The sequence below is a fragment of the Pezoporus occidentalis genome, unplaced genomic scaffold, assembly GCF_034315485.1.
Source record: "Pezoporus occidentalis ecotype Australia unplaced genomic scaffold, CSIRO_AGI_Poc_V1 ctg83, whole genome shotgun sequence".
Lineage (NCBI taxonomy): Eukaryota > Metazoa > Chordata > Aves > Psittaciformes > Psittacidae > Pezoporus > Pezoporus occidentalis.
This window is the reverse complement of record NW_026916192.1, coordinates 2,135,472-2,151,173: the sequence shown is the minus strand read 5'-3', so window position 1 is coordinate 2,151,173 and position 15,702 is coordinate 2,135,472. Positions and strand designations below refer to the sequence as shown.

At 37.3% G+C, this 15,702-nt stretch overlaps 1 long non-coding RNA gene across 2 annotated transcripts in view; it reads left to right on the top strand.

Annotated features, from left to right (window-relative positions):
• The window catches only part of LOC134156212 (uncharacterized), a 160,038-nt gene that overhangs the window by 15,458 nt on the left and 128,878 nt on the right, over positions 1-15,702 (top strand). Inside the window, exon 3 of one of the 2 annotated variants that reach the window (XR_009961856.1) lies at positions 6,665-6,744. The exons of the other annotated variant lie outside the window; for it this stretch is intronic. This is a non-coding gene — a long non-coding RNA (uncharacterized LOC134156212). Of the gene's footprint in view, positions 1-6,664; positions 6,745-15,702 lie in introns of those variants that run through there. 2 annotated transcript variants of the gene reach the window in all.

The window sequence follows — 15,702 nt, the reverse complement described above, 5'->3', positions numbered from 1 at the left end:
ATGAAAACAGGTAGGCTGAAAGGATGGGTGGGATTGTATTTAAGATATTGAAGTAGGATTCAGGAAATGAAATTCAATTCCCAGCCTTGCCACTCACTCACTCGGTGTGGGGGGGTGTGTGTGTGTGTGTGTGTGTGTGTGTGTGTCCGTCCTTGAATGTAGTAATTTAATCTCTTTCTGCCTTCTTATTCATGAGGCAGAATTAATTGTAGTGTTGTTTTCCCATTTACTAGCTCCTTTTTCTATTTTTTCCTGTAAATATTTAGATTGGAAAAAATGTGCAGCATTTAACACAATACATTCATGATAGCGGATTACTGTTCAAGTAAAGGAAATGAATCAAAATAATTTTAGTCTGTACACCTTAGTATATAGAGTAAATTTTAGTATGTATATTTTACACATTGTCTAGCAAAATGGGTTCTAGTCTTGAGATATATTCCTAATAAAAATAGAAACTAATAACTGTGATAGTTGATAACTGATTTGGTTGTACGGCTTTCTGTGGCATATTGCAGTGGCATTGTTAGAGCTCCATATGATACATTGAAAGAAAACATGCTGTAGGAAAGAAAAAGTTAATTTCTTTTGGTAACTTGGTAAACCATTGCAAGTTAATGCTGAAGGTGTTGTGGTATATGTGATCTGACACAGTGTGGAACCTCAATGCATGTAACTGTTTTGCCTTCAGGAAATAAACAGAAGGTCAACTTGATAGACTAAATAACTAGTCCATTAAGGAAATACACATCGTGCACTCTATTGGTAACTTATCAGGAAAAGTCAAAGTAGAAACTGTACTTGGGAATGCAGTCCCTGGACTTAGAGGTGATGGGGATTGTTGATTCTGTTGCTGCTTCCATGTCTGCCCCCCCCCCCCCCCATGGGAAACTTGCTCTGAATGACTGTGTTTTTTGTTGCTCACTTACCAAATAATGCTGGTATGGGAGCAGACTAGCTGTCTTTGGAACAAGTTATCTAGTTGCTTGGGTAGTGGTTTCTTGGGATCTTGAAGGAGTTAAGGCTTACTCAGTACCTTAATACAAGGTTTCTAAGCAGATTGGAATGACAATTCATTTTCTGCTACTCAGAAAAGTATTACACTTTGAGTGTTGAGTGATACAAAGGATGATACAAGAGAGAAACAAGCAGAGATTAGGAGCGCTTGTGCCAACTTCTTTATATGAAGAAAGATTGGATTGTGTTAGCTCTGAGAGGTCCCTGATTCAAAGTGACTTACTCTGACCCAAACATGTTGCTGAAATGTGTTTCAGTCTGGTGCAGGTTTGTCTGGTCTCCATGATAGTAGGCACCGTCTCTGTTGGATGAGTCAGGCTTGCTTTGCAAAGGCAGTTCCATTCAGATGTCATATGAATTGTATTACCGCTCTTTGATTTTACGATTTAATATAAGATCTGTCCAAACCTATGCATATACTTTCAATTCGTGTTTCCAATAGGAAACTCCAAGTTCTCTTCTAGCAACCAGATTGGGACTACTGCCAGAAGACGGAAGGAACAGGAAAGTGCTCTGTTTGAAAAATGGAACCTAAATTTCTCATTTAAAAACTAAGCAACAACATGGAAGTAAAATAGTCAGACTGAAAAGTATACAACTAAACACTTGATTGAGTCAGATGCAAATGTTTTCAATAAACATTTATATCTCTAAATTATTTATTTCTTATTTTAGTACAGATGTATGCTTTTGGGGATAGGGTGTTGAGCTAAATCATTTTAAAAGTGATTGCCAAGAGAGTAACTGAATGTTTCCTTAATGAATGCATGCATGGTGCTATTGCTATGATTATAGGCATGGTGTGACAGGAATTTAAGTTACTTCTCCTCCCTAGACTTATGTCCTCAACTTATTTCCCATTATATTCAAGGCACCTGTTTTTTCCTGTTGGGAATGTAAAGTGTTCACTGAAATCATAAGAGGAACTACAGGAATATGTGAAAAGTAGTCACCTCTTATGATTTTAATAATTCTGTAGCATTTATTAAATTATCTGTTGAATCACTTTACGATATTCATGGCATAATTTAAAATGACAGGAATAAAGGAATGTGATTTTTAATGTCATGACATGAATTGTCACAGAAAAGGAAGGTTGAACTTAATTCAGCCAAATGGCTTACTAAGAAGTCCTGGTACATAAAAAAAAATGAGATTTACCTTTTTCTGAGATCACATAGCTCAAGCTTTGATTTTTCTTTTAGATGAGACAAACTGACTGAATAGAAGATGAAAATATTGTTTTAATTTTGATCTTCATATTACGTTGTAGCAAATAAATACCAGTTTTTAAGAGGGAACATGTAAAATATGGTAGCTTGCAGCAGAAGAGTGCTAGGTGCAGATGTTTGCCTGTCGTGTTCTATTTTGAGTTGAATATCTGCTAAAAAAAGAGTTACATTCTCTTTTTAACTAAAAAAAAATAGTGGGAATTTATTTCCATATCTTCTATTTTAATTGTTGCATAGAAAGTCAGCAAAACAGGTTTGGAAGAAAACATTTATCTTTTTCCAGAAGAGATCATATGGCAGCATTACTTGTTTTCAAAATAAGCATGCATTGATTCGACTTTAAAATGTTGTCCCACTTTACCCTCTATTTTTTTGGCTCAGTTTAATACAGTCTGCTTCAGTGCCATGTCTATATGTAATGCAGATAACAACAGGGAAAGTTATCAGCTAACCATGGCACCCCTCTTTTGTCTCTTCTGTTATGTTACCGAATATTGGCCTGGGAGGGTATAGTCTGTGTCAGTCTGGGCGAGTCAAACCTGAGGATTTTAGTTTGCTTTCTAGATCTAGAAAGCAGTGTGTTCTGTGGTGAAATAAACCACTAAATCAGAGTAGGAAACCACTAAATCAGTTGTGTCTCCTTTGTTCAATTTGATTTTTCATGGTATTGACACTTCTGGTTTTAGTGAGGTATCAAGGATTTTTGGAATTATTTGGTCAGCAGGATTTTTATCACAGTCTAGGAGTCCATTTTTTATTATCAGGTTATCTTGACTTGATTTAAGTAGAATGAGAACTGCATGTTCCCTAATATCAGTAGAAGGCACAAACATGATATTAGGGGTGATACATAACCCATGGGCACCATGGCCACATGCATACTGTTCAGCTGGCATTTATAGAGAATTTATTAACCAGCGTTTTTCCCCAGCCCAGTTTGATAATAAATGGAGTTCATTTCTATTTGGCAAACTCTGAACAGACCTAGAATGTTAGTAGTGTATCAAACAAATCCAATGGCAGAGTGACTGTTTATGAAAGCAGTAGTTATTCTAGTACAGTTACTGGCAAAAAAAAACATATACACGGGTGACATCCCTTATCTGGAATGAAAGAATGTGAAACGCAGGCCAAAGTTTAATTTTCTGTGGAAACTCATTTAGAAAACAGCAGTATCTATTTTACCATACACTGTTCCCTAAAGAGCAGTAACACAGGGAATACAGAGCAGCCATCTAAGTAGAACTCTTTTTACTAATTACTAATTTTCTTTTAATGGAAAAATCCATTAAGAATGAAATGTAAAATATCTTCATGGATGCACGTTACCAAAAGAAAGTACTGTTTAAAAATAAAATACCCTGTATGCTTAAACCGAGGAAAAGTGATTGTTTGGGGATTTTAAGAGCATATGTAATTCACACATTGCAGGGTATGAACAATATTTTTTTCCAATAGATAAAATACTAAATAATGGGGAAAGTAACTACTATGTGAAAATAATAATTAGAAATATATTTTAAAAGTGAAAAAAATAGCTTGAGGCAGGGAGAAGTGTTTCTAAATGACTACGTAAAGCTTCTGGATCACAAAGAGCCTGAACTCATTTGGAAAGTATTTCTGCTGTGACTCTGTCTGTGACTATCATGGTTTCAAAAGGCACTGTTGGCTGAAAATATCAAGTACTAAATAACTGATTTTTGTTTCAAAAGTTTGTTACCTGCCATAGAAAATCACTTGTCACACAGGGTTACAGGTCTTGATATTGTCTCAGAGTCAATTCATGCTTCAGTAGAATTACACCACAGCCCCTTATTTTAGAATGATCCATCATTTTCTTAAGCAGACTATTGCTTTTAGAGGAGTTTATCCTATCAGATGGCTTTTTTTTTCTAATTATACCAGTACATTGATGAGAAGTAAATTACCATCTGAGAAACTGGCTGGTGTGTGTGATACTGGACTATGGCTGGATGCCGTTTGGATTTCTATATCATCTTTTTAAGAGCAGTGCCAAGAGCTAATGACTGTGATTTGATCCCACGTTAGCAGAGCTCTTGTTATTGAAAGGATTCATCATGCATAGAAATTATTTGTGCTTCAGCTAGAGGCCATATTCTATGCTCTCAGTATTCGGCATGGAACCCATGCTGTCTTCATTTCTACTCACTTACCCATGAAACAAATGACAGAAGGGAAGGGACAAAAGCAGCCTATTTGTCATTTTCCCTCTGTGCCTCCTCTACACCCAGATCAATAGAAGAATGGAAGGAGCAATGAACACTCCTACTAAATGTAAAACTAAAGAAAAACGGAGAAGCATGAAGTGACCTTTTCGGTTTTCCGCTTTTCAAAAAGGCACACACACACAAAAAAAGAGAAAACCAAAACAAAGCCCCAAACCCAAAGCCCAGGAATAATAAGCTCCAAGCAGCTTAACATCACCCTGCTTTCCAGGACCACTGTGTATTTGGTAGAGCTTATTATTAATAAGGGAATTGTTGCTTCCTGACAGTTGAGGAAATCCTGGTAAAGTTCTAATAACCACTTACTGTTTGAGGAGTGAAGTTTCCCATGAGAGACCAACTTCCATTGCTATGTCCCTTGCTATTCCCACTGCTAAAGGGAAGTCTCACTTGGTGAAGACAGTGAGCAAAAGCATTTCTTCTGTAGGAGCAGGATAAATAGATCATGTCACAAAAAAGCATCGGCACCCCCCAGCCATAGGTCCTTAACAGCTACAGGATCCAATATGTGACTGTAAGGTTGGTATTGATTGAAGCTGCTGTAAGCACCATCAGTAACATAGAGTCTCCCTTTGGAACTCTGTACTATAGGTTGCATTAGATACAATATAGGTTTTGTTTTTTTTCTGTGGAGCTTAGGAATTGTAAGAAATGAAATGTTAATATTTGTTTCCTTCAGAGGAGCTTAAAAAGGTGGTTTGGTACAACTTCAAGACCAAATTCATCAGGAAATATTGTACTCAATTTATATATATGAAAATTTGTACCTTGCTTTATTTTTAGCAGTGTGGGATAAGCTCGGAGTCAGCCTGAAACTAAGAAGATGTATATTTAAATGTAGCAAAGTTCATTTTAAAGTAAGTTGAGATGTTGGCAAAGCTGCACTACACTGAATGAAATGCAGTTTGAGTCAATACATTTGCTAAAGAATTGCCAGGTTTTAAGTGTAGATGCAAAGTCCTATTGCCTTATTAAGTCACCCTCTAATTTATGACACCCTTGCATATACCCATGGTGCTGCTAGTGTAATGTTTGCTGCTAGAAGCAAAGAAAACCAAAGTCCTTGGACCTTTGAAAGTGCTGTCGTTTTTCTCCTTCTTTAAATTAACCACCAACATTGTATTAGAGTCTACATGGTTTACATTAATCCAGTAACAGAACATATTCTATTCCCGTGTAAGAATAGTTTTAAGTATAGCTGCCTCTGGTAATAACTGGTGATTTTTAGTGTTTTCCACTGAATATCAAGAGAGTTTCTATCTTCATTTAGTTGACAGGTGGGCTTATATTTTAATTGAATCCAGTCATTCATGACTCGAAACAAATGCCTTTGTGATAAAGCAAGGCTAATCAGAAAGTAGGAGGTTTAGTCCACTGTGTATGTCACGGATAAGGAAAGCTTACTTTTTTTTTTGGTGCCATTTTTCCTATAATCTAATAACTTCCATACACTGAATTCTGAAAATCTTTCCCCTAAGCAGGAGCATATTTGAGCTTATTACTCTTGCTTATTTCTTATTATTATTACTTACTTCTTGCTTTCAGTAATTGCACTTAACTGCCAAAGCAAGCCCTTGCTCACATGAATAATTACTTCTATGCAACTAAATCTTGTTACCACGTTATCACCATTATTTTTTTCCCTTAGAAATGTTTAGGTTAATGTTTTCCCTTTGCTCTGGAAGCCATACTTCTCTGGAGAGCTCCCTATTACATTGCCATACATTAGATACTCTCTGGACCCTGCAGCTTCTGGCATGAGCCTCAAAATAATATCCAGGAGATCCTTAATAACAGATTATGCAGAAAGGAAGTGTTTTTGAACATTGGCATTTGGTACCCATTGTAGACTACGGGTATTGTTAGGGTTGTCCTCTATATGCAGGAGAGAAACTCATTATGATTTCTGAGATATGACAGTGCAGTAAGAAATGAGAGGCTTTGAGGTGTCGCTGCTGTTGTGTTCATGTTTTGCGTGCTTTGTACCTAAGAACTGTAGTAAAAAAAAAATCCCGTCTTTTCTCCTTACATCTTGCTTTCTCAGGAGAAGACAAAGACCACAGATGCCTGTGAAAGAGCTTGAATAACCCAGGAGACACTATTTCTTAAGATGCAATACAGCAGTGTTGATATTCAGCTGTCCAGTTCAAGCTGTCATTGTTTTTGTAGATCCATTACTAGAGATTGTAAGGAGGACTGTAAAGGGAAAGAAGTGCCTTTCCAGCTGTTTACTGATCATCATGATTAGGTGAGCAGCATGGGAGTAAACAACGGGTCTTTTGAAACTTTGCTGTTGGACTCCTGAAGGTTTGCTTCATTAGCACTGTACTCATGGTGTCAGCCAAGGCTTCTCACTCCAGCCTACTTTTTCATGGAAAGTCATGTCTCTTTATTTTTCATTCTAATGAAAAATCACTTTATGTACAGATGCCCAAGCATTTTTATGATATTTAGATTGTTACGAAAGCCTCCTGCTATTCAGGTACTGGAATTCCTTCCCTGCTGCTTTATTCCCTTCACTTCCATTTCTTTTTCTGTTTTCCATTCTGTACATTTGCAAGAATTGAAGAATGACAGAAATGCCGTTGATACATCATCTCAGTGGAGAGAAAAGAAAACAAGAAGGAAATCTGGATATTATTCACTTTATGTATATAGTCTTTTAAAAAAGAGAGCATAAGGACATAAGAGAAAAAAAAAAAAGAAAATCTGAAATTTGGAGACTTCCTACCCCCCCAAACTGTATCTTTTCAGCTAAGTTTATTTCCTTTATTATGTGTAGAGCTGAACTTCAGGAGAAAAGAGTATTTCTAAGTTGGCATCCATGGTATCTTCAGCTTTGATGAACAGAAGTACTTGCTTGCCCCATTAAGCAAAGCCCCATGGAGTTTGCATTTATTCAGTGACTTGTTAAATAGGGACATATTTTGCTGTAGGGGCTTGAGAGTTTCCTTTCTAGAAGAGCAAAAAGGACATTATCATCAGTAGGTTCTTTTTGCACCTTGTGATAAATGAAACATGCTGCACAGCAGGGAAGGAAAGGGACTGATGTTTAAAGGATAATTTCTATTTATGGAGACATTTTTCACAAGACATATCTGTAAGCATTAGCACACAAACTCATCCTGGGTACAGTCTAGAAACATTTCAGGGATGCAAAAGCATAGGGCCAGAAATATTGTCAGGTATTTGTTAAAACGTACCTATTTCTATTACAGGTCCTTGTCTTCTGATAATTGTGATCAGAAATTGAAGGCGAGTGGATGTTTCAGTATTGTCCTTCTATTCACAAAGATTTAGTCAGAGGCTGTTTGCCAATCTGGTAAGACAATGGGATGCAGAAGTATGAGGGAGGAAGAAAAAAGAAAGCAGAAACTGAACCACCACACAACACCTCAAAGACAGCAAAACACAAATTAACCCACCATCTCCCTTCTAATTTGTCCTTCTGGGCTCGTACCGCTCTCCAGAACAAGGGTGCCTCACACTGTGTATTTGTATAGCACTGGGGTACAGTGGGGCTTCAATTTCTGGTAGGAATTTTAGGTGCTCTTATGTAAATTATAGCAAATAATGTATTATTTAATATTGATATTTTCTATTAGGTCTTACTGCCAAATTCCAGGACATTTGAGAATAATGTCATGAGGTTTCTCACTGTAAAAAAGAAACACAAAATACATGATAAGTTAGAGAGCAGCAACCCAGCTACTATTTAACCTTTTGGTCTGGGCACCTTCTAGAAAGGCAGACTCTATGGAACTATTTCCATGTTACAGGATTATGGCTGAGAACATGCCATAAATCATGATGTTCCAGATGCGAGTCTGGTAGGTAGTAAAGTTAGCCAAATGAAAGTGCACCTCCTCCTCATGCAAAGCAGCATCCTCTTGTAAGTCATTAGAAGGTTTGTGATTTACAGTCAGCTTATGCGAACATTTATTGGGTCTTTCAAATAGAATTACAATAGTGATGCTTGGAACAGATTGACTTGCATGGGACCACAAGTCTTACACTGCCACAAGCTGTTGTTCACTTCTGTGTTATAATTCTTTGGAGACAGTTTACTTAAAGTTCTTGAAGACAACTGTCATGCGTCTGAGCCCTAGAAGCGAGAGGAATGCAAATCCTAGCACATGATGGAATCTGGAAACTGTGAAAATAAGGTCACTGTAGGTTTACTAACAACCACAGCCTATGAGATGTCCCAGACTTTTCAGAACCATATGTACTAATTATTTTTATATACAGAATTTCTTCCCAGATCTACCTGGGGCCAGATTCACTTTGCACCTACCATTTTTAGATAATATGAAGGACAGCTACAAGAAAGATGTACATGTAAATTAAACGCCTCTTATTTAGAATGAAGGTTCAGTACCTTGAGACAGTGTTGCAAGTACTGCTATATTACAAATACTGGTTCATTGTATCGTACGTAATTTGAGAGTATGCCCATGTTGCAGTGAGAGGTGTGATACATCACAAGCAGGGAGACCTGCCTAGCTTTTATCTAGCAACTGTGGAGTTGCTGTGACAGCCTGGATTTCAGAGTGGACTGTTCAAGGGTGTCAGTGATGCATCCTGGACAGAAACTGAAAGAACAAGCCATCAGTGAGGTCTATACTGTTGCAGCTTCATTGATTTCTGGTACTCTAGGTATACTGAAGATAATTCAGGTATGAACTATCTGTGTGGCACTCTGCTTGTATAGCAGCACACTATATACTAAATAGAATGGTAGCTTGTCATATGGAAATAATGGTTATTATTCAGCATATCTCCTCTATGAAGATATTCAAGGCAGTGTCTCTACCCTTATGAGCTATTCATCTAATTCTTTCCTGAGGCTGTGAGTCATGGCACATCAGATTTCGGTTTAAAATTCAGAACCAACTGTGCTAATATCATATAGTGTCTTTCTGGCAAACACTGCAAATTCTCAGAACACACATCTGCAATTCTAAACATGCTAGAGACTTGGGTTACAAAGTTTAGGTTAGAAGCAAGCTGCCAATATACACAAAAATGTTACTGCATCACAAAAACTATCAGCCAGTTACTGAGATGATTGCTGCCTGAATATAAGCTAAAAGCCTTGATGCTTACAGGTCCAACTGCCTTTTCAGGTAACTGTGGTTTTTTGCTTACATTCCAACAACTCTTTCAAAATAAGCCTTTTCCCACACCCTGTGATCTCACCAAGGCATCACAAAGACTTTACATTACATATTCTACTATATATAGTCTCCATGGTAAAAAAAAAATAATCCTCGTGGATTTAAATATTCTGCTCCAGAGCTGCTCAGAGGAAAGACATAGGGAAGGTTCCCTGTTAAAAATTGCAGGTATTCAGCACACATAAGGCATAGTCAAAAGGGAGAGAGAAGGTGTTTGTGTCCTACTGCTGGATGGCAAGATTACAATAAGCATGTGGATATGGAAGAGATGTAGCAGGTTTCTGAACCTCTGCCCCTGAAGTACTTGGGGAGGTAACTGTTTAGCATCTCCATTACCTGGGCTGTTGCACTTTGTGGAAACAAGTAATATTCATCAAAGATGTGAAGGTGGGATCAATAATATTTGAAGGAAACCACTGAAAGTTTAGACAACTTGGCCAATGTTCACCATGTTTGGCACTATTGTGAAAGCAATTCAAAGTGTAAAAACAGTTCTGAATCAGGACCCTAATAATCGGGAATTCAAATAAATCCATGATGCTGAAAGGTAGCTTCTTCCTGCACTGAATATAATGTAAAGTCCATGACCTGCTGCTGGAAACGTGCAACAGTTTGGCTGATGGAATGACCCTGGGCCTCCAGTGACCTATTACTTCCTTATCTCTGAAGCAGGATAGAGTTATTTAAGATGTAATATGTATCAAGCTTATGTATGCATGCTTGCACATTATGTGTATAATGTGTTAGTGCTTTTTCCATGTTCCAATTTAAAGGACTGTCTTTTTCAAGTTCTAATTTTATTGATGCAAAGCAAGATATGCATGGTAAGTCATAACAGGATAACCATATGCCACTCAATCATTTGATTTACATTAAGGAAACAGCATTAGGGTTTTCTGAAAGCTGTCATTTTGGAATGCCTAAGCTAACAGCTAAGGCATTCTTATCACGTAGCGAAGTTCCTGAGCCTGGAGTATTTCATCAATGACACTTCAACTGAGGAATTTTAAAAATATGCTGATTTGTTTGAAGGGGGAAAAAAAATGGTTTAAAAATATCTGCAAAAAATGGTTAGAAGAAATGTCAAAATTGATATTTTGGCTTTTCTGAACACAGAAGTTTAGGTACATTTCCTGAGAATGTATTGGGGGCAGGTGATGGGGAGGGGTGTTTAGGGGAAGAAAAAAAAGTATGCAATTATAGATGTTACACTATTGTACATGTCCAAAATGGGGTTAGTTTTGGAGAGGGGTTAAGATCTGCTGATGCGTCTCTTCTGTTTCATATCCAAAGCAGCAGCATAAGTGGAATGGATGCAATCATTTTGTAGGTCCATTCCAATGACTGCTTGGTCCTTTATCGACATTTCCGGCTTTGAGATGCAATGAGTATCTGTTTAGCCAGTGAAATATCAGCTACTTAGCTGCTGCTCCAAGCAGTGGTGGCGAGTTGCTTCCTATCCAGCTAATTCAGAAAGGAAAGTATCCCACTCTTACCTCCAATGCATGCAATCAGATGGAAGATATCTGAGTCGTTTGTACTGAATTCTTTTAAACCTTCCATATCACACAGATCCTGATTTCCCTCCTGGATTTGTCTCCTTTCTGTCATCCCTGGCTTCCTTACCCTTGGTCTGGGTAACACCGGGTTACAGAGCATTGTAGGCAGGGATTTCCATTAACAAAAGCAAGGTAGGTAGGATGTGCTTCTGCTCCTTTCCTAGTCCTTAAAGTCCTTAAGTGTTGTTTTGGCCCATTATTCAATGTTGCAACAAGACTTAGGTTTGTTATTGCGGTTTTTCCTAATGAAGTTCTGGCCCCAGGCCCCTCAGGCAGCGTATTCAGCTTATGGTTGAGTCTACAGGAGCTGGAATCCTTTAGCCAGAGGAAAGTCTTTCAGAAACAATGCTGTAGGGGATGTAGAAATATTGGTGAGTCAGTTAACTATATAATAAGAAAGGAATAGGCACAGCAACATCGTTTATATGGAGTGCTCACCTGGGAATCAGGAGACCTAAATTTAAATCCCAGGTCTGTCTCTGCACCCTTATGTATGTTATGTAGTCACTTAAATTTTGCGTGTCTTAGTTCTGCATTAGTAAAATGGAGGTAATGTGCAATTACAAGGAGGTTTAAAATAGATAAAGATGGGGAGACAGTCACAAACCATGGGAGAAGGGGCCTGTACACGGCGCACAAACAGACATATATATCATCATTATGGATTTTTCCCTCACAGCCCAGCAAGGTGGCTCTTTACATGTATAATCCCCATGGTAAAAATCATCCTAGTGAATTAGACGTTTGTGTGCTGTGCCGAGAAATGTTTCTTATGTGAGAAATCTCTACCTAAATAAGAATGCTCTGGAGACACTTAAAGTACAAATAAAAAATGGTGATGTCAACTGCTGTGTGTCTTTTAAGCAAGAGAAATGTTACTTTTTTCACATTGCCTCAGTCTTTCTCCTGATTTAACTGCCAAAAAGTCCTCTGATCGCAACAGTGCTCTTGTATAGCTTGACCTGCTGTGCCGATCCTAAGTACTGCAATATATTTTAAGGTGGAATGAGATGTGAGCATTTTAAATTAGGTTATGTACTTTAAGGTGGCAGTTGCTGCTTCCAGGCACAATTAGAGTAATGAAATGAAAGCTGATTTAATGGTTACAGTAAAAGAAAGAAAATAGCAAGGTCTGGCCAGACCAGTTTTTATTCAAGTTTCTATTAGGAAAGAATGGAGCTCATAAAAGTAATAACCGGCTGGAAATCGTAATGTTATATCATGGTAAAGATTGGGTATATTTTTGCTGAGAATTTTGTAAAAATAAATTCTTTTTTATATTTATAATCAGCACCAGAAATATATTTCCGAGTGTGTTCTCACATAGTGAGGCTGGCTCACATTTATCTGAGCTGTATTTGGTCAATTAAGACGTAACAGGATCTAGAGATACACATCTGAAAATATTTTGGTGGACTATTTGCCTATCCTGTCATCTTTGATCTGTGGCAAAAGGGATTTACTTTTCTTTCTTAATACACATGCCCCACATAGCTTGTGGTATTTTGGTGCCTTTTCCTTGTTGCCCTTGCTGCTCCCTGTAGCCCTCAACGAAACAAAAACATTCTCTTCTTTAGAGCTCTCCTGTCAGGATTTAGGCTGCCAGTGTGCTGAGACTACTGACTAAATTGCTGACCAAAGCTGTGTCACGGTTTCCTTGAACTGTCCCTGGACTTGTCTGTTGTTTGACATCTTCAGTTATAAACCTTTTGGTCAAGGACTCTGATTTATTTTCTTTGCACAGTGTGTCAAGGCCATAGACTGCAAGTTAGACACTGTTGTTTTTTTTTTTTCACAGTAGTGCAAATAGTAAATGTCTGAGGCAGGACAAAGCCATGCATGTCAATACTTTCAAATCAGTGTTTATGACCATAAGTAAAATTCCATAAATAAATTAGCTTTAACTCATGAAATGGGTTCTTGTATGTACTAGGGTGCATCTTGCACCCTGCATGCTCCCAAAAAATATAACCATGTCACTTCATGCCCAGATACTGCCTCTACTGAACTGTGTAGTTTGAAATCTAAATGGGCACTTGAACTTTAGTCCTGATTTTGTTCAAGTCAAACAGCGTAATTCCACATGCTTTCTGATAATTATTTTTATTACCATGCTAATTTTTCTCCGATCAAAGAATGAATTTTGCCAGTGTTCCGCTGGGACAATAATTAGAAAGAAACCAAATGGATTTGTAATTATTTTATTCCTGGTTAATAGAATTTCTCTAGCCCTAATAGTTATGTAACTTGCAGTTACTGTGATCTCAACTCTATTGAGTTTAATGGGAGTTTTTCCAGTCTCTTTGAGTTTTGGACCAGGTCCTCAGCAGAGTTTTGTCTGGTTTTGGCAATTAAGACATGATCTGAGTTAATTTGTGTCACCAGGAGGCAAGGTTTGGAACTGATCCTTATCTGTCTGCTTTCAAGTTTCTTCCTGAACTTTGAACAACCGTTATTGAAAATGCAAGTCATGATAGCATATTAAATATTAAAACCAGTTTAAGATTTAATCCCAATTTATAGTGCAGCTTTGTCTAATTTACTGCATATTACACAATTTCCTTTACAGATAACTTTTAGTATGCTATATAAATAATAAATCAACCTCTCATGATTCTCAATTGTTCCAATATGGTTTTATATTAAACTTACATTTGCCATCGTTTAAATGTTACTAGACCAATTTATTTTATTTTCTATTTTTTTCTCTTTTACCTATTCAGCCCACATGTTAGTTCTTTTATAAGATTCTTTTTTGTTACACGTTCTAGCTGGAAAATTACAAGCATTTAAAGTTCTTTGTTGTTGTACCTTTTACAGCAAAATAGAAACAACCTTAGCATGCATTAATGACAAAGCAGAAACATAGGTTCAGTAGGTTATAGTTCATCTCTAATCAGTGACAGTATCTCTGGTGTCATTGTGTTCTGTACTCTGTCTATACAATCAATTGAGAGCCTGAGATCCTCATCTTGTTAATATTTCTGCAGGTGTTTGTGTTTGGTATTAAGCATCTGCAGCTAGTGACGTTACTTTGCCTTAGTTTCAAGACTTCAGGGTTTTATAACTGCCCAGCTTTCAGTTGAAAGTTAAACATGTTTAACTAATTCACTTAGGCACTTAAAAATTTGATGTAGTAGCTATGACCTGTGAAATATCACCAGCAATGTCTTTCCCTGATCTTTGGTTTTTGCCCTTCGTGGTGTGAAATGATTTTCTGAGGTACCTGCCCTTTTGTCCCACAGCTGGAAGGTGGGCCCACTATTGGCAAGCATGAGCAGGAGAGCAAAGGGGAAGGTTGAGAAACATAGGGAATACCACTCCTTCCCTCTCCCTCCAGAAAAAAGAAAGTGGGGAGGGGAAACATAAGCATTAAGGAAGCATTATCAGGTTCTATGATGCGGACGCAACCGATAGGGCTGAGCGCAGGTGAGAGTGGCTCTATCTGTTGGCTGTCTTCCTCCTTCTCATTCTCTCTTAATTTTTTTTTCCATAAGAGTCACGTCTGCTGTGAGTGATGTATGGTGGGTTTAATTGCAGCCTCAGGCCAACTCTGTCTTTGGTGTTTTTTCAGCATACATGCAGACTGTTGATATTTATTTCATATTGTATATGACAAGTGAGGCTTTTCTAATGTTTTCACTGTAACCATTAATGGCAAGATTTCATTAGGTGGGTTCTGCCAAATGCTTTTTTTCTAAAGACATGAAGGAATCTGGTTTTAAAGGCTTTTTTTATAAAGGGTAAGGAAAAGATTTAAAAGATTTCTTTTTTTTTCTTTTTTTTTTTTCCCAAACTCTTATGGGTAGATAGATGAGTAAATCAGGAATTATTTAACTCATCTTAATTTCCACATGATGTGAACAAAATGGTAAATAGGGAAATAAGCACAATAAAGACAGAGTTTGGGTTTTAAGAATGTTTGATTGAAGATAGAGAGAAAACCATTGTCTTTAGGGCAAAAAAAAAAAATAATTAAAACTTGCTTTTCTTCCAAATCAATTGAAAAATTCTGAAAGCAGTAGTGGTAATGTATTAGTGTAAAGGGGTTACAGCGTATGGGTAGCCTAGAGACCAAAACTTGAGACATAAAGGCAGTCAACAAGAAATAATGATGTGTTTAAGGCTCAACATCTCAATATTTTAGGTTTTATTCCTTTCCACTGACATTATATACATAATATTTTTATTTTAAGCACTCCTGCAACCTTACTTTAAATTTGGAGGAAGGAAGATCTTTAATATTGAATACCGACTATTCTGATAAACTCCTGCCTTTGAAAATTACTATCTGTAAACTTTCACTCCGATCTGCAGGAATTCATAAGTAGAATCTATATGATAAATGTGACCTGCTTATAGTATCGAGTCTTTGTGCCTTAATTCTGCAGGGTTTCTGCCTGACATCCAAATGGAATTCGGATTCAGAATCATGAGGTTTAGCAATCTTCTCCATTGAACAAAAGCC